The following is a 26,366-nucleotide window of genomic DNA, read 5'->3' as shown; positions in this document are numbered from 1 at the left end:
AATCCATTTGATACCAACATGTACATGACATAATCCAAATAAGAGGCTGAAACTCTCCAGCAGAAGTAGCAATAAAGTTAAAAAAAATATTTAAAAATTCTAAGGCAATAATAATGGAACCGGGGATTTCTTCGTTAATTATTTTCACTCCATGAAAATCTTCTTGATTTTGGCCGAAGAAGTCAAAGATAAATTGGACAACATAAAAAAATAAAAGATTAAATGATATGGGTATTAGAAAACCTAATATAAGAGTAAAAATGAATAGAGAACAATCATATTTGAATATCTTTTAACTTCAAACGAAGAAACAAAATCCTGATCATAAAATACGACATTAATGAATAAAAGCAAAAAGAAATCAAATTGCATCTATGACCAAAAAAATTAGGCATGGGGCACCACCATTTTTTTATATGCTAAAAATGTAGATTTTGATTATGAAAGAGATTAAGTTAAAAGAGAATTTAATTTTGAATAAAAGAAATGGTTTCACATTAAATGGAAAAAGTAACTCCCAAGTAAATGACATTAAGAGGGTGGAGAGGAAATTCAAAAACTTATTAAATATGTGGCACAATCTAGATCACTATTTGGATGCTAAAAATATAAATTGAAAATCTTAAATTTGGGGCTCAATCTCAACCCTTCTTTATATGATAAAATGTAGATTGAAAAAACTTAAATCTAGACCGTCATTTATGTGTCCTAAATATAGATAACCGTCATTTTTGTATTTACTTACCAAAACACCCTCTATATCATCTCTCCAGCGACAACTTTTTCTTCCTCTTCAGATCTTCGGACGACAACGATAATGGAGAATAGGAGAAGAAGTGGTGCGAGATATAGATTTAAAGAAGAAATACGGATTGAATTAGTTGTTGTGGTTATGTAGTCGGTAACAACAAATCAGCTATATACTAAATAGGTTTTGATTTTGATTTGATTCGGTTGCAGACGTGAACGAACATTAAGTTCCAAATCCCAAATCAGAAGCATCAGCTCTTGAAGCTGATAAGAAGTGGTAGTTGTTGTTATATTTGAGTGTTAATTGTTGAGATGGTGGTGATACAAGAAACAATAGACAGGTTGATTTCAATGGAAATACCCTAGCTGCAGCTTTCTTTATCTAAATCAATTGAACGTAAATCAATGGATCTGTAGGGATCGTTTATGGTGGTCTCAAAATGGGTTTAATTTGGGCGATTGGTAGTACAAATTTGGGTTTTTTTAATATCAATCAACTATGAGTTGATAACAAAGTGCAGGTTGGGTTTTGCCTAAAAATGTTGTCTCTCCAGGGACATTTGTCTGTAATAAGTGTTAATTTATTTTACCACCACCTCCATGGTAGAACCACCAATTCCATTATCTCCCTCTCTTTAATGCCAACAACAGAAATCGAAAACACCAACCTTTTTTTCGTTGCCACCGAATTTTTCGTCTGCGCACGTATTGTTGATCCATCCCGTTTTTTTAGTTACCTCCGTTGATTAGATTCATCTCCAATCACGTCTGTTAGATCCAACCGTATAAAGAAAACATTACTTCATTTCCGTCTTCGATCATTCTTCACCTCCGTCAACGCCCTCTCACTCTCTTCTCTAAAAGCTAAAATCCCACAAGAATATTCAGATGAGTTTCGAACGGTTAATGGAGGACATCAGAAATTGAGTCGATTGTTTTTCTTTTCTTTGTTTAGGTACGTACATGTCTTCATATCAAAATTGTTTTTTTTTCCAGATTGTATAGAGGTTTGTGTTCATTGTTTATGTAAATATTGGTGTCATCTTAATTGTTTTATAAAATCAGCTTTCAGTATTGATATCATCAATGGCACCAGTATAGCAATGGTCTATATCTTAAATTTTACAGTAGACTCGCAGCTGGAACTATTGATCTCTTCTCAAGTAATTTAGTCCCAATGCTTACTTAAGAAAATAGTCCAACAAATAGGGAAGCCCGAGTTATTAAATCCAGAAAAAAAGAGAAAGGTCGTAATGTTTGAGAAAATTATAAGGTATGCATCATCAAAAGTGTATGCAGAAATTAGACCTTGCTCAACCTGTTCAAGCCACCACATACACGCCGAAATATTTAGCCGACATTAGTATGTTATAATGGTTTTTATTCCAGAGCATCATAGATTTGCAGAAATGGAAAAGCATATGAAAAACTAAGGTTTGCTAACGTGCAAAGCACGTGCACTCCACTTGTCATTGTTAGAAGCAACAACGCCCCACTTAACTCAAGACGAATTGAAAAAAATTAAGCGCAAAAAAACAGTAGAGCTAATCTAATCATGTTGAATTTTTCGCATTAGTTTGGGTTCTTTATTTGTGTTCGTTCTGTGAGTTATCATTTCTTGCTCTTTGTGGTCAACTAATACTAGTCGTGATGATTTATAGGAATCCATTGCGGGCGAGCCAAATGGAATCGTAGTCAATTATATGATTGAATGAAATTCCACAGAGAAGGAGTTGTCTCCAGAGTTAAAGAATCAAACTAAAATCATCCTATTGTCACCAGCAACAGGCACGCCAGGAGTTTGTATAAATGCTTGAACCAGTTTTGCAGAAACGATGCGAAAATGCAACAAAAATAGCGAGCTGGTACCATTAGTTGCCGATGATGGAAGTGGGAAAATGGAACGGGAACAACAATGTTTCACTGAATCATGAAAGGGGTACTTATTGGATGGGAAATTTGACAGCGGGATGTGCGTGTTTGGAGTCGCGAATTGAATGGGGTTTTGAACAGAGTTTGGTTGTACAAGATGCACCTGAGTGCATAACGCATATTTTGACGAAAAATAAATTTTGTTCAGGTTGCACCCGAATGTATAATGTGTATTTTTTTTTTGTTCCTCTTATTCTTCTTCTTAATACTTGTTTTTGGTTGATGTTTTGATGATAAATCTTATAGTAATGGTGGTGGATTTATTGATCGAGATCATGAACTAATAATTTTGGATGTGTATAATATATTGCAGCTGATTACTAGGATAAACCTAGATTTATCCACGAAGTACACAAGATGTACCTGAATGCATAATGCATATTCATAGAAGAAATAAGTTTTAGACCAGGGTCCACCTGGGTGCATCATGCATATTTTTTTGATTCTTATAAAAAAAATGTTTTATCCAGGTGCAGTTGGGTGCATAATGATATTTTTATATGAAATAAATTTTGATCAAGTTGCACCTCGGTGCATAATGATATTTTTATAGGAAATAAATTTTGGTCAAGTTGTATTTGGGTGCATAACGTATACTCGGCTTGGGTTAAAACAATTTTTTTCTTTTTAGAATTCCATATCAACAATGTATCTTGTTTTGAAGAGATTTTCGAACTCTTTACGAAAATATAAATTTTATTGAAATCCGACTTATATTCGGAAGTTAAGAGCTTTCTCGCGATTACTTTTTAAATTAGAGTGATAAAATAAATAGGAGAGAGAAAGGATATAATAAAAAATAAAGTTTAAAGTTAAGGATACATATGATTAATTTTTCTTATATCTTTTTTACTCATACCTATATTTTAAAGTCCATTGTCTCCACACTTTATGGGTTGCGGTCATATGACCCATTTTCGGGTTCAACATATGTTGGCAATAGGAAGTAGACAACTTAAATTTCTACTCAAACGCCATCAGCATCATCGGAGTTATTGATTTACATACAAAAGGAGTCGTTGATTTACATGCAAAAAGAAGAGATAAAGTAATTCAACTATTTCGAAAGGTTTCTTTAGTGCCTTAAAGCTCTAGTGGTCATTACAAGGGGATGTAGGTTTAAGTGGTCCTGGTGAGAGTGATCTTTATTGGTGAGTAGTAGTATGCCATGGATGTTTACAGACGGACACCAAGTTGCCTCCGTATATACGGTTGTCAAGCTTAATTAGTAAGGGTTAAGCATTTCTCTTTAAATTCTCAACACCATAGCTGAAATGTTGAACAGTCATAGAGAATCTTATTATATGCATTAGGAGTAGAAATGCACGGTTGTTAATGGGAGACCAGTTTGCTTGCTGGTGTAGCAATTCTTTACCAATGGATATTTTATCTTTATATGGAATTTGGTACACCTCCAAACAAATTAGTACCCAATTGACAGCTATGAAAAGGTGACTCGAAACTTCTTCAATGTAATATTAAATCTACTAGAAGTCATATGACATAGTCTCATATATATGAAATGATAATACTTCAGTCTTCACATACCTCTTTGTTGATGAACTTCTTCAATGTCTTTGTTTGATCTTCAGACTTCAATCTTCAAGGGTTATTTAGTAATGTCTGATACTCGACTACAATCTAATCTTAGTCTGACTTGACCTAATTATACTAGAAATCAAGATATAGTTTTGTGCATCTAACATTGACAACAAGCTTGAGATAGCAAAAAACTTGCGAGTTCAACCGAGCAGTTCTCTAAAAATCTCCCCCTTTGTCAATTTAGTGACAAAACTATCAATACATATAGATTCAAAATAATGATCTTTCAGCTCAAAATCCATCATTCTTGATATTTTTAGTTCTTCAACGTCGTCTTGAATTCTTCGTACATCAAATTCTTCTAAGGTTTTACATATGATCGTTTCAGCTCCTTTGTTATTGAAGATCCGTAGCAATACCAACTTATGAGAATACTCTAATCAATACTACAGTGATATTTTCTCCCCCTTAGTCATTACTTACTTCTTTTGCATAATTGGGTAAAACCGATAGATTATAATCAACTTTCCCTTACTTCTTTTGCATTTAGAAAACAGTTCTTATGAAGAATTTTTTTCAGTTCGACATTATGAGTTACCATGATAGTCTTTTGAGTTACCATGATAAATTGAGTGATACCTGATCAAATTCGTTTTAAGTTTAGGTACCAACATTATGATAAGTTATGAATCATAGCGCATATTTTTCTCAGTTTGTTAATTTTTTTCCCCGTGAATCCTATTTTCGTCTCTTGCCTAGGAGTTAGATAGGCAGGGAGAATTCAATACTAAGAACGCGAGGATTGTTGATACTCACATCGAGTCATTACGTTTTGGACTCACTATTAGTGATGTGATAGCACCAAGTCAATATATGGCTCAATGGTGCCAAGTGGACAATTATGACAATTGTCATACCTATGGATTCAATAGGTTATGTACCGACTGATAATATGACACATCTTTAGGAGCAGGGATCGACATTTTAAGATGAACATTATAGTCCTTAAGTGTGAAAAAAGACATAAGATCATATAATGGAATTATCACAAAATGCATGACACAATAGAGAAGAAGCTAAGAGCAACGTCAATTCCTTTATGGGGAACTTAAGCTTTATTGCCAAAAAGATATAAATAAAATCATAGGGAAAGGAAACAACTTGCATTGATGAATGAGAATAAAACTAATAGCTTTCTGAAGGTCTTCGAACATTCAGGTATCTAGAGGCTTGGTGAGAATATCATCCAATTGTTTTTCAGAAGGCATAAACTCAATTTTGACAATACCATTCTAAAAGAAATCTCAGATAAAATGATATCTTACGTCAATGTTCTTTGTTCTTGAGTGTTCAATGGGATTCTTAGTAATTTGAATCGTACTTGAGTTATCATAAAATATATTCAAAGTTCCAGTGTGTATTCCATAATTAGTAAACATTTGTTCCATCCATAAGAGTTGAGTACGACATGAACCTGCAACCATGTATTCAACTTTACATGTTGATAAGGATTGTGAGTTCTTACTGTGCCAAGCAACAAGATTTATTCCTACATGAAAAAATCCTCTTGATGTACACTTTTTGTCTTTTACACAACTTGCCCAATCTGCATCAGAATAAGCAGGAATTTTAGTGTTAGTATAAACCATATCCAATGGTATATATGATTAACATATCGTATGATCCTTTTTACATCTGCGAGATGAGACTCTTTGCCATCTGCTTGAAATCTTGCACAACAATCGACACTGAAGGTAATGTAAGGTATTGTTGTTGTTATATATAACATGCTTCCAATAGTAGATCTGTAGAGTTTCTGATCCACCTTTAAATTGTTCTCGTATCTTTGCGGTTTCCCAATTGTGGACATGGGAGTAAGCTTCGCGATGGATTTCTCAAAGCCAAACCTTTTGATAAGTTCCTTGGCATATTTTTCTTGAGCAAAGGTACTGCAGTCAAACAAGATAAAGCTGATAATGGTCAAGTTCAAATGGCGACTAACAGTCAACCAGCTTAAAATTTGGAGTTAGTAAATATGTAAGAAGCTACGGGGGTTATTCCCAAATTATAGTTTTATTGAAGTTTTTATTTATTTTTCTTGTTGCTCTATGATAGAATCGAAAGATTGAAATGAAATGGAATACATTAACAGTTTAAGCTTAATATCTTGTTATTTACTTAAGGTTATATGATACTTTGATTCCCATGCGATTAACTTTTTATAATGCAACACAAATTAGATTAAGCAATGTGTAATACATTTTACTAACAAGAATTATTGGTAAGACAAAATTCTGGATAAGCTGTAAATATTAGACCGTTGAGAATTTATAATGAGTAAATGAAGGTTGGCAATGAGGTTATCTGGAGACTAGAATTTGTTTATTAAGGTTAAGGTCGGAGTGATATTGTTTTTTATGCAAACCATGTGAATCACAACATAATTTCATGATTAGATCAGAAGCAAACAAAACAATCAAAACATATACTCTCATGGTTGTGCCAGGTGGTACTAGACAACTCATATGTGAGAATTTAACCATATTAGCTTACTTTGAATGAGAAGGATCGGCTAATTGATGATCCACACACGATTCAAATTCATGCAAGCACAAATTGTTAATTATCTTGGTTTTTTGTGAAGACCAGGTTTGGTGAATCTTTGAGATGGGGCGACGTTTAACTTGGAAAATGATGTGTTTCCCATACCAGCCTTATGATTTCTTAATAATAACATTAATAATTTCCCTAGTTATCAAACAATTAACAAACTGGTTAACAAACCATGTCACGACATATTTAGCAATGGAATTTTCATTCTATGGTTTCAGGTTCAACATATGTTAGCAATATGAAGTTGACAACTTAAATTTTTATTCAAATGCCATCAGCATCATCGTAGTTATTGATTTACATACAAAAGTAAGGGGTAAAGTAATTCAACTATTTCAAAAACTTTCTTCACTGCCTTAAAGCTCTACTGGTCATTACAAGGGGATGTAGGTTTCAGTGGTCCTGGTGAGAATGATCTTTATTGGTGAGTAGTAGTATGCCATGGATATTTACATACGGACACCAAGTTTCCTCTGTTTGTACAATTATACAGACAAGCTTAATTAGTAAGGGTTAAGTATTTCTCTATAAATTCTCAACACGATAGCCGTAATATTGAATAGTCACATAGGATCTTTGGAAAATTCTCAATAATTGTCTGCCTTCTCATTAATCATTAAGGGTATTTATACAATTATAGACTTTCTTCTCAAGATATTCAATCCTAATAGTTACATATCTCCTGAATATTCCTATAGACTCCTATTATATTTCCTAATACCCTCCCCTACGATGGAGCATGGAGATCTCGAATGCCCATCTTGGACAAAAGAAAGTTAAACTAAGCTTTCCCTAACGCTTTTGTGAAAATATCTTCTAATTGCACCGTTGGAGGAGTATACAATGGTGATATAATCTTCCCTTCTATTGCATCTCTGACAAGATGACAATCTACTTCTATACGTTTTTTTCTTTCATGAAATACTTGATTTTGAGCAATGTATAATGTTGACTGACTATCATAGGATAGATTCATCCCATGAGTATGATGAACCCCTAAATCACCAAGTAACTGTTTCAACCACTTTAATTCACATGTTACTGCTGCCATAGATCTGTATTCTGCTTTTGCTTATGAATGGAAAACTGTATGTTGCTCCTTAGTTTCCCAAGATACGGGTGAGAAACCAAGAAGCACAATCCAACCTGTTAATGAATGTCTTGTTAATCAACAAATCTCTCAATCTGAATCACACCATCCTTTTAAACAAGGAACATTGTTTGAACGCAACAGGGATTCCTTTTCCAGGATTCTTCTTCAAATATCTAACTACACGAACATGCTGCTTCCCAATGCTCTACTCTTGGTTGTTGCATAAATTGTGACATAATATGCATCGAGTATGCAAGGCCAGCTCTTATCACTGAAAAATAAATCAGGCGATCCACCAATCATCCATATTTTCCACATCATCTAGTATCTTTCCCTTTACAAATGCCAGACGATGATTTGTTTTTATTGGGAATTCCGCAGGCTTTGCTCCCAATAACCCAGTCTCCATGATAATATCAAGTGCATATTTCCTATGACATATGTAGAGCCCTTGTTTACTACGTGCCACCTCTAGTCCTAGGAAATATTTTAACTTCCCAAGTGTTTGAGGGTGAAAACGATTTCTGCTGATTTCGGGTGTGTAGGTGAGAAACGAGTCTAAACCCTAAACAATATACTGCAAGGGAGTACTTTAGGTTCGAGAGATCAATCTGTACAAATCCGGCCTAAACCAAGAAATGGCCGTTCCAGACTTGCTTCGGTCACAAAGAGGAGGAGAATGGTTGGTTTTGGGGAGGGAAGCGAAGAGAGTGTTGAGACCAGAATAGTTGATTTGTGACTTGTATCAGAAAGTGGGAAGCTAACAGATGGGAAAGCTAGTAAAAGTTTTCTGAGTGTTGTATGCTCCTGACTAGAACTTGTTGTTCGGTGGAAATAGGTAATGCCTATTTATACAAGTCGAAGTGAAACGTACTCTGGTCTCATTAAGAAATGGAAACGGGTGAGTAAATGGGAGGAGGTGACCGATAACGCTTGGAATTGATGTTCCATAAAAGAAAGCGTTTCACCATTACTCCCTGTATTTACTAACCGCCTCATCCATATGACACTTTCTTAAAATGAGCGTAGTGTACGCCGCACGCTGTAAACCGCCAAACTAATACCCAATGAGCATCCCCCAGTTTGTGGCATGTGTTGATGTCTCGAGTGTTTTCGTGGAAAACATGTAACATGTTGTTGTTGTCTGGCAAGTTGAGCTTGGGAGACTTGCCGTCTTGGTGGTGACCTTCAACGGTCGATATTTTGCATCTTAAGAGGAAGGTAGCCGTTGATTATTGCAACCTTTCGTTTGGTATCCAGTGGCATGAAAGTATGGTCAGCATGACTTTAATATGGCCCAGTTTAGGCGCGGCCAAAACTTAGGGTTTTGACTTTGTTTAGGCGCGACCAAACTAGGACCAAAGGTTTTCATGCGTTAGCTGGTAACCTTGGACGGCTAATATCTGCATCTTAGATGAAAAAGTGGCCGTTGATTGATGCAGGCCTTCGTTTTGGTAGCCACATAGGGAAGGCTGGCATGGTATGGCGCGACAAGGTGGTTGGCATGCCATTGGCACATGTGGCATGGCATGCCTTGGCGTGGCCAAAACTAGGATTTTGGGCCAAAGGTTACCATCCGTTGTTTGGCGACCTTGGACGGCTAGGATTTGCATCTAGGATGGAAGGGTGGTCGTTGATCGTCGCACACCTTCGTTTTAGTAGCCGCATAGGGAAGGCCGACATGGTATGGCGCAGCAAGGTGGTTGGCATGCCATTGGCACATGTGGCATGGCATGCCTTGGCACGGTTTGGCGTGGCCAAAACTAGGGTTTTGGGCCAAAGGTTACCGTGCATTGTTTGGCGACCTTGGACGGATAGGATTTGCATCTAGGATGGAAGGGTGGTCGTTGATCATCGCACACCTTCGTTTTGGTAGCCACATAGGGAAGGACGACATGGTATGGCGCAGCAAGGTGGTTGGCATGCCATTGGCACATGTGGCATGGCATGCCTTGGCGCGGTTTGGAGTGGCCAAAACTAGGGTTTTGGGCCAAAGGTTACCATGAGTTGTTTGGCGACCTTGGACGGCTAGGATTTGCATCTAGGATGAAAGGGTGTCGTTGATCGTCGCACGCCTTCGTTTTGGGAGACGCATAGGGAAGGCCGGCATGGTATGGCGCGGAAAGGTGGTTGGCATGCCATTGGCACATGTGGCATGGCATGCCTTGGGGCGGTTTGGCGTGGCCAAAACTAGGGTTTTGGGTCAAAGGTTACCATGCGTTGTTTGGCGACCTTGGACGGCTAGGATCTGCATCTAGGATGGAAGGGTGGCCGTTGATTGTCGCACGCCTTTGTTTTGGTAGACACATAGGAAAGGGCGGCATGGTGGGGCCAAGGACAATGGCACAAATGGCTTGGCATAGTGGGGCCTTGGTTTGGCACGGACGGCTTGGCATGGTGGGGCCAAGGCAAGTTTCGGTTAGCTTGGCATGGTAGGGCCAAGGGTTTGGCCTGCCATTGGCGCATGGTGCGGCTAGCATGGTTGGGGCCAAGGCAAGGCGCGGTTGGCTTGGCATGGTGGGGCCAAGGGTTTGGCATGCCATTGGCGCATGGTGCGGCTAACATGGTTGGGGCCAAGGCAAGGTGTGGTTGGCTTGGCATGGTGGGGCCAAGGGTTTGGCATGTCATTGGCGCATGGTGTGGCTAGCATGGTTGGCATGCCTTGACGTGGTAGACGTGGCTGGCATGGTTGGCATGCCTTGGCGCGGAGATGTGGCTGGCATGGTTTTCCATTGGCATAGTGGTGCGGCTGGAATGGTTGGCATGCCTTGGCGCGGAGATGTGGCTGGCATGGTTTGCCATTGGCACAGTGGTGCGACAGGCATGGTTGGCATGCCTTGGCGCGGAGATGTGGCTGGCATGGTTTGCCATTGGCACAGTGGTGCGGCTGGCATGGTTGGCATGCCTTGGCGCGGAGATGTGGATGGCATGGTTTTCCATTGGCACAGTGGTGCGGCTGGCATGGTTGGCATGCCTTGGCTCGGATATATGGATGGCATGGTTTTCCATTGGCACAGTGGTGCGGCTGGCATGGTTGGCATGCCTTTGCGCGGAGATGTGGCTGGCATGGTTTGCCATTGGCACAGTGGTGCGACTGGCATGGTTGGCATACCTTGGCGCGGAGATTTGGCTGGCATGGTTTGCTATTGGCACAGTTGTGCGGTTGGCATGCCTTGGCGCGGTAGCATGAGAATTAGGGTTTGGCATAGATGACGTCGATCAATGTTAAGGGTTCTGCCGTGGAACATGACACATAAAAAAAAAGGTACCCTGGTAATTCTTACGTAGGCATGTTGATAGATTCAATAAATGTGCTAATGGTCATGGTGACGTCATGTCAGATATGCGGTTTTACGATTTTAAACCTAAGCTAAAAACCACCATCAACATTAAGTCCTCTGCTTAGCTCGGAACGGGAGCATCGTTGCGAGGTAAGCATAAGATGGTGACAGTCTAGGACAAAAATCGAAACAACAAGTCGTGAAAAGATAGTCAGGAAGGTCCGACTAACCTTTTTCGAGAGGTAAAGAGAGTTTGTGCTTCCCGTGTTGGTGGCCTTGCATAAATTGTACTGGTGGTGTAGACCGTGGAGTGGTGAGATGAAAAGATCGTCGGCTTAGTCTGGCCATGCATCACCTTGGATGGGTTAGGGAACATCGTGACGCTGGCTTGGAGAGTTTGTTAGTGTTGGCGCGGCAAGTCACGGCGCGGGCGGTGGTGCAAGGCATGACTCGGTTTGGTGAGGCAAAGCATGCGCGGACGGTGGTGCAAGGCATGACACGGTTTGGTGAGGAAACGCATGTGCGGACGGTGGTGCAAGGCATGACACGGTTTGTTGAGGAAAAGCATGCGCGGACGGCTTGGCATGGTGGTGATTTGTCTTTGCGATCCTGATTGCCTCTTTTCCTTACTTGACTCGAATAGGAAGTCCTTTCCTCATTCAAATGTTAAAGTATCACGCCCACCTGTCTCGTTTGGCTTTCATTAGGGTTTTTGATGAGGGGTTTCGTTTGAGGATGATTTCCCGGTCGTGATGTAATCACGTTCCGCTTATTCAGTCTGTGTTTCTCTTTCTTCTTTTAGGGTTTCCAGAGTACTTATGACCGTGAAGTTGCATCATCTTTCCAGTTTTACAACAAAGATTTCCTCTTGTTGAGTCCACCTCTCTTCATCATGTCGATCATAAGTGAATCATCCTCGAGCCAGCTAGATTCTCCAGTCAAATGCGTGAGGCCTAACTCTTGCAACAATTCCCCCATCCGGGTCATTCGAGTCAAGAAGATTATACCGGTATGTTTTTATTTACCAACAGGTGTTTCATTGTTTTGCCGATGAATGACAAAAGTTTTCATTTGTGTAGAGATATCCTGTCGGAGCGTGCGTTACCATCATTGATGAAGATGATTTGGTTACCCCTTTTCCTTCAAGCTCGATCCCACCAGCTGCTGCAGATCTAGAGAACGCCGACTTAGGAATTTCTTGTCATGAGTATCCCAATGCAGGTTTGTCGTTCGGAACCCGCATGAGGTATCTTTCCTCTAACTACCGGAACGTCTGTGGGTTTCTGGTGCGGAAAGAATTCGTGACTATGTACACAAAGATATGGAGGATATATGGCCACATCGCCACCAGGAGCGTGGTGCAATATTGTTCATCCGCTTTAGTTTCCATAGTGAATTGTCTCTTGCCGATGGTCGCCGAAATGGAGAGTATGTCTATCCGCGCTGTCGCGGAATCAACTATTCAAAAGTGGGAGAACATGGTGTCTACCTGTGAATATCTGAAGTTCAACGTTAGTTGGTTGCGATATCGTCTTGATATTGTGAAAGTTGACAGAGCCGGTATTCTTGCTAGCGTTGTCCCTTCTACGGAAGCTATTCTGGAAGAGGAGAAAGCTCTGGCCATGGAGTCACAGAAGGTGGGAGAGTCAATCCGGAATTTGAAGAGTAGGACTGAAAGGTATCAAATCCGGTTAAAGATGATGCTTTCGAGGGATTACAATCTGTTGGCTGGGCTTTTCTGAGTTATGTGGTTGTGAGATGTTTGGTTTCTTCTGGGTTTTAAGCATGTTTTTGCTCTCTCTTTTTTTTTGTATTTTTTTTTAAAGAATAAGAGAATTTTATTGATTTACTTCAATCAAACAAAGGAAAAGAAACTTGATATTTGAGATGTGGAAGAAAAGTAGAAAGATGCCTGGCTATCCATGTTTGTGATACGGCGGGGCGCGAGGTGGTGGTCAGGCGTAGTATGCCTTAAGCCACTTTTCATTGATGATTGCTTCCAGTTTTCCTCCGTATTCTTTAATGACCTTGTAGTACCCACTGTTGAACGCTTTCGTGACTATATAAGGCCCTTCCCACTTTGCGGATAATTTTGGTGCGGACGCGTCTTGCTGAATGTGTTTGGCAGTCTTCAGTACCAAATCTTCCACTTGATAAACCCGAGGCTTCACGGTTTTGTTATATGCTCTGGAAATCCTATTTTTGTATGCTTGTGCGTGTTCTTCCGCCTTGGATCTTCTGGAATCTACAGTGTCCAATTCTGTGACTCTGGCGCTCAGTGCTTCAGCTTCATTCCATCGAACTCCGCTTGCTTCGGCAATCCTAGCCGATGGGATTTTAATTTCTGCTGGGAGGATGGCGTATGCGCCGTAAACAAGGGAGTAGGGAGAGGCCCCGGTGGAACTTCTTGGTGATGTCTGGTACGCCCAGAGCGCTATTGGCAATTGCTCATACCATGTCTGAGGATTATCATGCACTGTCCGACTGAGGATTCAGATCAGAGTTTTGTTGGTGCTTTCATCCTGTCCGTTCACTTAGGGGTAGTACACGGTGGAGAAGAATTTCTTAATTTCGTATTCTTCGAGTAACTCCCGTACTTGCTTGTTTGCGAAAGGAGTGTCGTTGTCGGTGATGATATGTTTAGGCACGCCAAATCGGCAGATAATGTACTCCTTAATGAATGCCACGATTGTGGTTCCATTAGTCCCTCGTAAAGGTATGGCTTCGACCCATTTGGTGAAATATTCGGTTGTTGTTATTATGTACTCGTGATGCTTTGAGGAAGGCGGATTGATTTTTCCAATGATAACGAGTCCCCAGCTATGAAAGGGCCATGGACTGCTTATCGAATGCAGGGGAGTCGACGCTACATGGATAAGGTTTCCGTGAATTTGGCATTTTTTGCATCTCTGGACGAAAACAGCTGCATCATCCTCCATGGTTGGCCAGTAGTATTTCTCGTGTATCTGAAGAAATAATTTCCGCTTTCCTTGGTGTTCGCCTTCGTGCATCTCTTTCAGCATGATTGGGATTTCTGCTTCGTTCAAACATCGTAGCAAACTTCCTCCAAAGCTCTTACGATATAAGATTCCTTCGTGGAATACAAATCTCTCGGAACTTTCTTTTATTTTAGCTGCATCCTTCTTATTGGTGGGGAGTATGATGTCACGAAGGTAACTGATATATGGCTCCTGCCAGTCCCCAGCGTGACCGATATTGAAAACTTCTAATTGATGTGATGGCGCTTGACAGTTGGAACAGGTTCTTTGAAGTAATCGAGATTGATCCTCTATTTCTGGCCAGTAGTAGCCAAGGCATTGCAAACAGCGATAGAGTGTTACCACTAATGTTTGCCCGCGGATTTCATCATGGACGTGGTTGAGTTGTTGTTGTGCTTTTCCCTCTCCAAGACATCTTGACAAGGAACCGTATGGATTTCGATGATATAGCACCCCTCAGATCATAAAGAAATGCATGAATCAATTCATTGGTCAATTCCTGATACATTGTGTCATGATAATTGTTTTGTTTATTGTTGTAAACATGTCAGGATATCTTCTTACACCAAAAGAGTTTCCCTGCGTAATACTAAACATTATCTACAGACATTGTTTTTATTAAGTTTTAAAATGAGACATCAGGGACTCAAATTTTTGTGTATCTCTCTAAAGTCTTTTGCAAAACTTGTAAAAACAGATTTGTGTTCAAGGTTCTTAAATGTTCCGGTTTGAAAATAGTTGTTCGGGATATTTTGGCCTTCATGGTACTCTTCAGGCATGCATACCCGTTTGCATACCAGTTTACAGATGAGTTTTTGTAATAAAATCCAGGGAAATTAGTTCGCATACCAGTTTGCATACTAAAAATCCGTTTGCATACCCGTATGCATACTGGCCTGTAGATATCGAAATTCGGTAAACTTGTTTTGGCCGTATCTTCTTCGTCCGAACTCGGAATGACCTCATTCTTTTTGCATTCTATTCCTCTTTGAATTATATTCGAACTGGAGATGAGAATTATTGAATTTGGATGAGTTAAGATTGGTATTTGTCCTGTCTCTTTTTTTTTTGAGTGTTTTACTCCGTTTCGTCGCACTTGTTCCACTTCTCTTGGACTTGGGCACTTGGATTCTTGGAGTAATACTCTTCTAATCTCACTTGTAGATTTTAAAAGAATGTTTTTGGTAAATCATAAAGAAGGAAATTCAAGAACGCATAGTAGTACGCATTGCTATGGGATTCTTGAATGCTTACAATAATCTTATATGAACTATGGTGCATGGTCATTAATGACTTTATATGTTCTTCTTTGTTAAGAAAATATTTTTATACGCCTTTGGTAGCTATTCTTGGTGTAAATCCATGCGAAAAATATTGATTCTATCCTCCAATGACAAATGATCTTATATGTGCATTACGAGTTTGTCTCAATGTCTAGGAAAACTTCTTATGAGAATTTATTTCTTGTGTTTTTAAGAAGGATAACTAGGATTTGGAATAGCTGTGAGTATACATAGATATCTCCAACGTTTTCATCTTCATGTTTTTAGATTTATTTATTTAAATTCTATGTTTTTTGGAAGATGATGTTTGCAATTTTAATCTTTACGATTTTATATATTGCAAATTGTTATGGGATATGTTGTTTATATCCTTGAACCTGTGACTGTCCCATACTTGTTCAAAAGTTATCTCTATTATGTCGGTATGAAAGTATTGATAAAAGATAGAATGGAATTTTGACAAACAAAAGTTAAAGCCTTTTATGTCATTATTCAAATTTTGATGAAAGAAAGGATATACTTTTGTTTACAAGGATTAAGTCTGTTATATGTCATTGTGCAAATAGTGATGAAAAATAGAATGAATTCTTGTATATTCCACAGTATTGGTCGATCTCCGATCCACATCTTTGTGTATATACTGTGTTGTTCCGTAAGTACTCTTATGTTGAGCATGACCAATTGAATTGATCATTTTTATGATTAATTCAATTGTGATTTTTGGATACAAATTCATGTTCTCAGGTGATTTAGTTATGTATAAAGAAATCCTTTTTTTCTTGTAAAAGCAAGGTCGCCTTTGTTGTTCTTTCGGGAATGACATATTATGGGGGAGAGTTCTTAATTGAACTTGTGCTTAATTTCCAAATCTTTGTGGGGAGTGCGGCTGTGGAATATTATAGGGGTTATCTTGTATCTTTATAAACTCCTTGATGAATGCATTTAGTTTCGGCTTTATGATTGCATCAAAATAAGTTGGTATGTTATTCTCTTTTGGTCATGAAGTATCTCTATGAAAATTTCATGAGGATCCCACTAGTTTTCGTACCTTTGCCAATTTATATTGACAAAAAGGGGGAGAATTAATGTGTAGATTCATACTACAAATACATATGGTTTACGGATCATTATGTAAGGGGGAGTGGTTTTCATGTTGAGATGAAGTATTGATTAAGGGGGAGTGATACATATCACCATAGTATTGTTGTCAAAGTTGTGATACAATTGAACTTTGATGTTGTGTAATAATACTATGACACTGTATAACAATGATTGAGAGCATGTGTTTTCTCCTTGTTATAGCTACGGATCTTCAACAACTATGACGCTGAGTTGAACACGTTTGGAATCATGGATTACTTGGAAGTGACGAAGTTTTTGAGTTGTGTTGAAGATGCCAAGGAGATCAAGCATTTGGATGAGAAGCTACAAATTTTTATTTATTTTGTAGTCCATATATATTGATAGTTTTGTCACTAAAATTGACAAGGAGGGGGAGGATTGTTAGAGCACTGCTCGGTCGAACTCTCATGTGTTGCTATCTCAAGCATATTTGTCAATGTTATTGATCAAAAATATAAGTCTTGATTTCTAGCCTATTTATAGATGTCTTGTACTAGGACATAGATTGTGTAGTTGAGCTTAGACTTCACGGCGTTCATCATTTGAAGATGAAGAACTACTAAGGGGAGCTTGTGGAACTTCATCGACAAAAGGTATGTGGAGACTTAAACTTATCTATCACTTGGAAAGTCTATTTCTACTCTATCTCCTATATTGAGACATAAATCATATTACGATATAGTTTTCTATATACATATTTGAGATTTCGAGCTGAGTTTATGTCGCTTACATATTTCTCGAAATATGTGTTGGCAATCTTTCGCTTCAACCAAGTTCATCTTATATCATGTGAAAATTGCCGAGTAACATCTTACATGGTTTGTGTGATACAATCATTTGGTGTAGTCATGGAATGTTTTGTTATGATTATTTCAATAACTTGAAAATATAGTATGTGACAACGAATATTGTCATCCTCTAAGAAAGTTTCAATGATTGAAATAAGAGTTTAGAACACTTAACCATTATTGGATATGTCATGTTGTGCACTATGCATATATGTAATCCATGTCCGGGAACCATAGTATGCGCACCCGTTTGGGTACCTGTTGGTTTGAGAAATCCGGGAACCTAAGTATGTGAACCCGTTTGCGTACTGGCGTACAGGTTCATGTCCGAGAATTTCTGCTGGGATTGAAAGTTCGGGTACCCGTTTGTGTACTGGCGAAACCCAATCTTAGTCCGGGTATTTCAAGTATGCGTACCCATTTTCATACTTGAAGGTTAAAGTTCTAAAATCGGTTATGAACATGAACATAAACATTTATATAATAAGGAATGCAATCTTTGCAAACCATGGATATGATGTTCGTGATTGATTGGAGTGAATCAAAACGATTTTGCTTCAATTGTGTTCTTGTATAATTCTATGAGAATATAGGAATTCAACTGTAAGGACTCTCAAGCACGTCAACGCTATTAAACCAGTTAAGAGACGATTTAGCCGCTAATAACTCGATTAGTTTAACACGGACGTTAATTAATATGAATTGATCTAACAACGATTTAGATACGGAACTAGTACCGTTGGATAGATCCCTAAAAGTTAGGCGAAATGGGCTACTCGAACGTGTCAATCAGATTCCTAAAAAAGAAGATATCATCAATTTAGTTTGAAGGAACAAAATAGTTATTTTGCGGTATAACCGACTTGGCAGCCCTTATCCAAGTTTTGGGCGCCTCAGTATTTTGGTCGGCCTTATCAAGACCAAGTCTAGCAGATAAGCTCATTTAATCTTATTTTTTCTCTTTCTTTCTCGTTCTTCTTCTTTCTTCTTCTTTCTCTTCTTTTCCTTCTGTTCTGCTCATGTGAGATGATTCTTGAGGTAGGGATTGAGAGAATAAATTGTTGAGTGTGAGCAGATTAAGTAGAAGATGTTGATGATGTTGTGATTGATTGAGCATGAGATTGAAGAGATAATTCAGAAGAAATCAAGTTTGTTAGAGCATTTCTCGGTTGAACCCACCAAGCATTGGTATGTCAAGTTTGGTTGTCATATTTTAGTGAATTAAAACTCATGTTAACAGTCGCTTGATTATGTACTAGAGTTAAACTTCGTAAAGGTTAGCTTAAAAGTATTAGGATACGAGACATTAAAAGTATTGCAAAGTCTTGAAGATGTGAAGAAGCAAGGAGATACAACGACAACAATCATCCTTCCACTTGAGGTTAGTGATATTTGACTTGAACTGTTTCATTCCCTAAAGTATCTTTCAAGTCGTGCGTATTGAAAACATTACTGCGAAGCATATTTGAACTCTAGATAGACATATTATTAAGGAACACAATACGAGGTTTATTGCTTAACCATTAAACTTTGTAGATAAGATATCGCCATAATCATTTGAATGCTATTGTGATTATGTATGGGTATGAGGTGAGGATTTCATCCTAGGGAACAATGTTTCCATGTTTTCTAAGGAAGTAAGTTCATAAACTTGTTTGTGAATCGAAAAGAAAATTTCCAGGAGTTATTGGTTTTGTTATTCATTGCATATCTTATAAACAACCAATATGTATGATAGAGTATAACCGTTCACAACTTGTTGTGTTCTTGGTAGAACTATTCACAAAGTCCTGACTTATGTATTGGTATAACTTTTATTAGTAAAACCAATCTTAAGTAATCACTTGTGGTATGATCGGATTATGTCTGACCTTGGGGAAAGGGAACCGATCCTAGTAAGGGAAATGTAACCGATCCTTGTAAGGGAAAGGGAACCAATCCTGGTAAGGGAAAGGGAACCGATCCTAGTAAGGGGTACATTACATCAAGGGGAACCGATCCTATGGACATGTGCAACACATATAAGTTAGATACCATATATATGTGGGGAACCGATCCTAGTACCTTGTCAACCGAATCTTTGGGAAGCTAGTGTGACTATGCGTAGTACTCACATGGAGGTAGAACCGAAACTTGTTTTGGTAGAACCATCAAACCCATGATTGTGATTGAATTTTGTTGGTTTGATCAATCACATAGTTCTTGAAAGTCAGATGAACCAATTCTAAAACTTGTTTGGAAGTGTGGCAAATCGGTTTCAAGGTTGTAAGTGTGAAAGATAACTTACAAAGTAAAGATGTCGACAAACTTTGAAGACGTGCTGTGAATGTTTATTTCTATAATTGTTCAAAGATATTCCTTAATGGCTAAGGGAAGAGAATCCCAGGATCGAAACATAAGTAAGTTAAGAATCGTTTAATTAAGGTTATTACTTTCACTTTGTAGGGAAATTATAGAATTAGTAATGTGCATTTACTAATTAGATTTTCCGAGAGATTTCGATTGTTATTTTTGGATAGAGCATTTCCAGGAATTATGGAAACCGAATTTGTTCCTTAATGAATATCTTGAGAATATTTTCTGTTTTGGAAATTCCTTGGTGTCCAAACTTCCTTGTCTATAAATACACGAAGTTTGCCTTTCTAGCAAACTAATCCTTCGTAACAACAGATTTACTCTTTTGTTGTCGTTACTGGTGTAGCCGCCTATCAGAGAGGAGAGTAATCTAATTAGGTGAAATCTCTTACGGCCGCTCAGTTTAAAGTCTTCTTTGGGATTGAGAAGCTCTAGCGCGACCCGTTGGTGGGAAACTAGATAATTGCGGTTTATCTTTGTTTTCGATTGATTTGATTGACTAACGGTGGTTGATATCTGATTGCACCTAGTTCGTTTATTCTTGAGAATCTTCTCTTTTGATATAAGATTCACTCAAACTAGTTCAGAGTTTCGACAGGGATCTTTAGACTGTTTTTAGTTCTAAAGACGATCTTGTGATAATCCATCGTTAACAGACTCTGTTCTGTGCATGATTGATCACAAGAGATTCAAGTGATTGTGTGCAGGTTTTTATTGAAGATTTAAGAAGATTTTAAGACAAAGAAGATATTGAAGATCTGACTTGGGTTTTACAATCTTTGGTGTGCACAATACTTGTTTAAGTAAAAGAGGATCCAATTAATAATCGGTTTATCCTTGTGGTAGGTTGGATTGATTAATTGAGTAGATCGTCATCAACACGGTTGTTCGGATTAAAGGTGTTGTTGGCTTAATCTTAATCGATTACCTTTGGGTGATTGAACATAAAATAGATCTAGACCTGACGAAGGAGTTTAAGTTGAGATAAATGGAAGAGCCTTTGTCCGTCTCATATCACTTGGTTGAATAGAGTTGATACCAAACAGATTTCTTGTTCATTTACTATTTGGAATACGAACCAAATGGATTGATCCCAGTACGTGACTTATTTATAAGTTGGAGGCATGGGAATACAGACGGAACTAGGTGAACTATAGGGTTAGTTACTTGGTCTCAACTATACGAAGTTAGTGTAATTTTGTGTAGCGGCTTAATCCTGAGAGTGTTCAATTCTGAACTAGGTCCCGATGTTTTTCTGCATTTGCAGTTTTCCTCGTCAACAAAATATTGCTATGTCATTTACTTTTATTTTCCGCATTATAATTATTTTATTGTAATTAAATTAAAATACACAAACGTTAATTCCTATTTACTTGATAAGCAATCCTATTATGTTTGGTTAAGTCCGAACCTTTGTATCAAGTAAACATACTTTTTTGTTGTATTGTCTCGATCTCGTATCCATAGACGATCACACGAAGTGTGAACTGATTAGTTGTATTGTCTCGACTCAGTCCATAGACAATCACTTTCGGATAAAGGACTTATAGGTAGGACAAGTTTTAGCTTGAGGTATATTTGGGTACCCTCGCCTTTTCAGTTGGTATCAGAGAAGGCAAACACGAAAAGATCTAACAGTCTGTGTTTGGTGCGATCCAACCTATAAGAATTAAGCTAATGAGTGATTCAGTTAACGTAAGTCAAGATAATGAGAACAAGATCTCAAGGAAAACCAATGGAAATTGGTCTCGAAAGTCTTTTCGAAAATCAAAGAAAAAGTCTATGACTAATAATTTGATTACGAATCAGGTTCCTGATCAAAATGGGGTGAGTTTGAAACTCAAGAAACATGGTTTGGCCTTGTCTCTAATTCCTTGTGAGAAATCTTCTGAAAAGGTATTCGATTCACTCGTTTTCCCGAGTTCTGAATTTGCTAAAATGATGGAAATCTTTTTCAAACATATTGAAAAAATTTCATAAAAGGGTAAATCCATTGACAGTCTAGATGATGTCCTTGAACTTATTGTTCAAATGAATGTAAGAATATGTGAAGGAAATCGAGAAACACTTAGTCTTCAAAATAATCTGAAAGATTATGAGGAACATAAATTGGCTTTATGCAATGAAGTTCGTCAACAGACTATAGAGTGTGAAAACCTTACTCATTCGTTGGAACACTCACAGATAAGGAATAAGGCCCTTATTGAGAATCTTCTTACAGTAACATGCCAAGAGGTATATATGAACAAGTGTTTAGAAAAACATTTCCAAAAAGGAATAAAAACCTTAAGAGGACATATATAACGTCTTGAACAAGAGACGTGAGCAAACTGTCGACTGGAAAATCTAGACGAAACGGGTTCAAGTTCAAGGAACACACCATCCTGGGCGCAAAATGTAATTAAGGCTATTGTATCTCACAATTCCCTTAACAAAAAGGATGGGTTCAGAACCCACGAAGAAGAACATGATTATGTTCAAAAGGGAGAAAGATCTCCTCCTGAAGTGTATGATGAGGATTATCCTCATCCTAGTGCTTAATGGTAGGCTCGGAAACCTACAATAATAATACTTCAAGTGCACAGTGTCTAACTAGTAGATAATAGCAAATACAGGTCGTTCCCACGAGGAGTCTGAAAATACTACTACTAACTAATACCAAAAACTAACAAATAAATAAGGTGATGTTTGACTATTTTTCAGATATTCGGGACAAAATGAAATAATAAATAATTCTAAAAATAAACAAAATGGGTAACGGTTTGTTAACGTTTTCGATTTCCACCAATTCAATCATATAAACTCGACTAATATCTATTTATTACTCGAGACAAATTTCGAAATCAATCTCATGTCTCGGAAGATAATATGTTTAAATTCTGAAATATGGTTTCTTCGTTGTAACTTCCTTCGCTTCACGGGTAATGATTCTAAAGTATTACATATCAATTCTAAAGCATATTGCGTCAAATAATTTAACCAAGCACGCTATATCAATTGAAAAGTATAAGTAATCAAGAAAATCACATAATCGATTAAACACAAAGCTATATGAAGAGAAATAACTAATCAATGAATCATTATTAGAAATATCATCGTAGAGTTCATATAAATAAATTGGCTTCAATCTAAACCCTAACAAACAACTTAGCAAACCATGAGAAAAGAAAACTCAAATACACCAAACCCTTGTCGCCTCTTCTCTCTGTCAACGGCTCTGCGGCCGCCTCCCCATTTTCATTTTGAAACAACACATGAACATAGCCCACAGATGAATTCACGTCGTCACCACATCACTTCCCAATAGAAGTCTGCCACATGTCATGAAATACAATCCGCCCAATAATATTGTGCCGCGTGTCATAATATGACGAAACATTGTAAAGTATTAGCGAATCTCCACTTTCCATAGTATATGAAACCACCAAGGAATGAATTAATTTCATTTAAAAAGCATGATATTATCTTGCATGTGCTGGGACCACCTTAACTGTAATTGCACAAATGACGTCATTTGGTCTCAAATATTCCTTCAGATTTATATATATATATATCAAGAGAACTTATGTAAGGAAAAGATATGTTAATATTTCCTTTTTCTTCATTTGCACGTGGTCATGGAGGCGATATTCTTCCATTCTTATGCTAACAATAATAAAGTCACTCTTGACCAATCTTAGGTGGCATTAGTGTGCTGATCTCGACTCGCTTCACCATGCATTAATTGAAGAGCAAATTAAAACTTGTCTGCCAATTGTGACCTCGTCTGTGAAATAATTCTATGCTGCTGATATATATGGAGATACCAGGTCAACATAATAAGTGCTGCTGATATATAGAAATACCAGGCCAGCATAATAAGTGCTGCTGATATATAGAAATACCAGGCCAGCATAATAAGTGCTGCTGATATATGGAAATACCAGGCCAACATATTTTATCATTGTGGTTGCTGATACATGGAAATACCAGGCCAACCCCATTTCATCATTGTGGTTGCTGATACATGGAAATACCAGGCCAACCACGTTTCATAATTGTGATTGCTGATATATGGAAATACCAGGCAAACCACATTTCATCATTGTGGTTGCTGATATATGGAAATACCAGGCCAACCATATTTTGCAATTTTCGTCGCAAACACCATTAAGTCTCACATTTTGTTGTTTATTCGCTAGATGATCGAATTCACTTGTACTTTATACAAAAGCACTAAAATATTGTATCATAGCTAATATAAATATGGGTATAAAATGTAGCACATACATGCTTATCAACACCCCCACACTTATATTTTGCTAGTCCTCGAGCAAAACAGAGATATTATGCAATTGCTTTTTTTTTTTTTTTAATTCTATGAAAAGTGAAAATCTGCAAAAATATGGATAATTACCCACTCCCACACACTTAAACATTATATTTTCCTCAATGTAATTGAGTCATCCAACATAGAAATTAAGATGGGAAATACAAAAATAAACAATAAAAATAAGAGATAGAGTAGATGGAACAAATCTGATGGGTTGACTCCCATGAAGCGAAATGCATTTGTTTCCCTACTTTCCAATAGCATGTAGTCTCAAACAAGGTGAGGTCGGTACCCCAAAGTAGACATCCAATCATATATATAGAGTCTAAAAAGTTGAGGATCATCCCAACTAATCCGATCAACTGAAGATATATCCCTGTGAACACTATAAATCTCCAAAACGGTATGTAAATTCATTCTCAATCGAAATTTATAAGTGATATTCAAATAATGCATAAATGGGATAAGTAAATCATTCCCATACGCAACAAATTCAGATTGTTTGACAGTTTTTATTGGCGTAACACGCTCTAAATCAGGTTCTAAATCAGCTGAAATAATTTCCGCGGAACAAGAGCTCAATGGAGCAATAATATCACGACTCATACGCCCATTATCATCTAAAACGATTTCATTATTAATATCATCAAGACGAAAAAATTCAGAACCTAATGGCTTAAGGTTCAAGGTCGGATCTTTCTCGACAGATGGAACTAGTCGAGACTCGGAAAAAACTAGAGGATCTAATTTGGGGTTCCATTTATTAGTGTCTAGCAACGGTGCGGAGTCTAACAAGGAATTGACTTCACAAATAACACTATCATCATCAAAACCAAACCCAAAATGATCTAAGAAAACCTCTAATGGATCTTCCAAGTGGCTCTTGCAAAAGCTTGCCAAGTACATACTAGCTTTTCGCCCGCAGCACTTCGGACTAAGGTACCTAAAAAAAAAATCAAACAAACTGCGTAAAAAGAAACCAAGGAAAATCTAAAATCTAAAAAATAAATAAATAAATTATGTACTAAAACCAAAAATAAACTATATACAATGATATCAACTAAAGAGTATTTTGCAACCACTCCCCGGCAGCGGCGCCAAAAACTCGGTAGGCTCGGAAACCTAAAATAATAATACTGCAAGTGCACAGTGTCTAACTAATAGATAATGGAAAATACAGGTCGTTCGCACGAGGAGTGTGAAAATACTACTACTAACTAATACCAAAAACTAACAAATCAATAAGGTGATGTTTGACTATTTTTCAGATATTCGGGACAAAATGAAATAATAAATAATTCTAACAATAAACAAAATGGGTAACGGGTTGTTAACGTTTTCGATTTCCACCAATTCAATCATATAAAATCGACTAATCTCTATTTATTACTCAAGACAAATTTCAAAATCAATCTCATGTCTTGGAAGATAATATGTTTAAATTCTAAAATATGGTTTCTCCGCTGTAATTTCCTTCGCTTCACGGGTAATGATTCTAAAGTATTACATATCAATCCTAAAGCATATTGCGTCAAAGAATTTAACCAAGCACGCTATATCAATTGAAAAGTATAAGTAACCAAGAAAATCACATAATCGATTAAACACTAAGTTATATGAAGATAAATCACTAATCAATGAATCATTATTAGAAATATCATCGTAGAGTTCATATAAATAAATTGGCTTCAATCTAAACCCTAACAAACAACTAAGCAAACCATGAGAAAAGAAAACTCAAATACACCAAACCCTTGTCGCCTCTTCTCTCTGTCAACGGCTCTGCGGCCGCCTCCCCATTTTCATTTTGAAACAACACATAAACATAGCCCACAGATGAATTCACGTCGTCGCCACATCACCTCCCAATAGAAGTCTGCCACATGTCATGAAATACAATCCGCCCAATAATATTGTGCCGTGTGTCATAATATGACGAAACATTGTAAAGTATCAGCGAGTCTCCACTTTCCATAGTATATGAAACCACCAAGGAAATGAATTAATTTCATTTAAAAAGCATGATATTTTCTTGCATGTGCTGGGACCACCTTAACTGTATTTGCACAAATGACGTCATTTGGTCTCAAATATTCCTTCAGATTCTTTATATATATATAGCAAGATAACTTATGTAAGGACAAGATATGTTAATCTTTCCTTTTTCTTCATTTGCACTTCATTTTCACGTGGTCATGGAGGTGATATTCTTCCATTCTTATGCTAACAATAATAAAGTCACTCTTGACCAATCTTTGGTGGCATTAGTGTGCTGACGTCGACTCGCTTCACCATG

General features: G+C 37.6%; 1 long non-coding RNA gene across 1 annotated transcript; it reads left to right on the top strand.

The window, feature by feature from the left end:
* Positions 1-660: 660 nt before the first annotated feature.
* LOC113286165 lies at positions 661-2,953 on the top strand. Its single transcript, XR_003329143.1, has 2 exons — positions 661-1,705; positions 2,412-2,953. It is a non-coding gene; the product is annotated as an uncharacterized LOC113286165 (long non-coding RNA).
* Positions 2,954-26,366: the final 23,413 nt, after the last annotated feature.

The sequence above is a fragment of the Papaver somniferum genome, chromosome 6 (assembly GCF_003573695.1).
Source record: "Papaver somniferum cultivar HN1 chromosome 6, ASM357369v1, whole genome shotgun sequence".
NCBI classification, from domain to species: domain Eukaryota; kingdom Viridiplantae; phylum Streptophyta; class Magnoliopsida; order Ranunculales; family Papaveraceae; genus Papaver; species Papaver somniferum.
The sequence above is the reverse complement of the archived record's forward strand: the minus strand, read 5'-3'. Positions and strand labels throughout refer to the sequence as shown.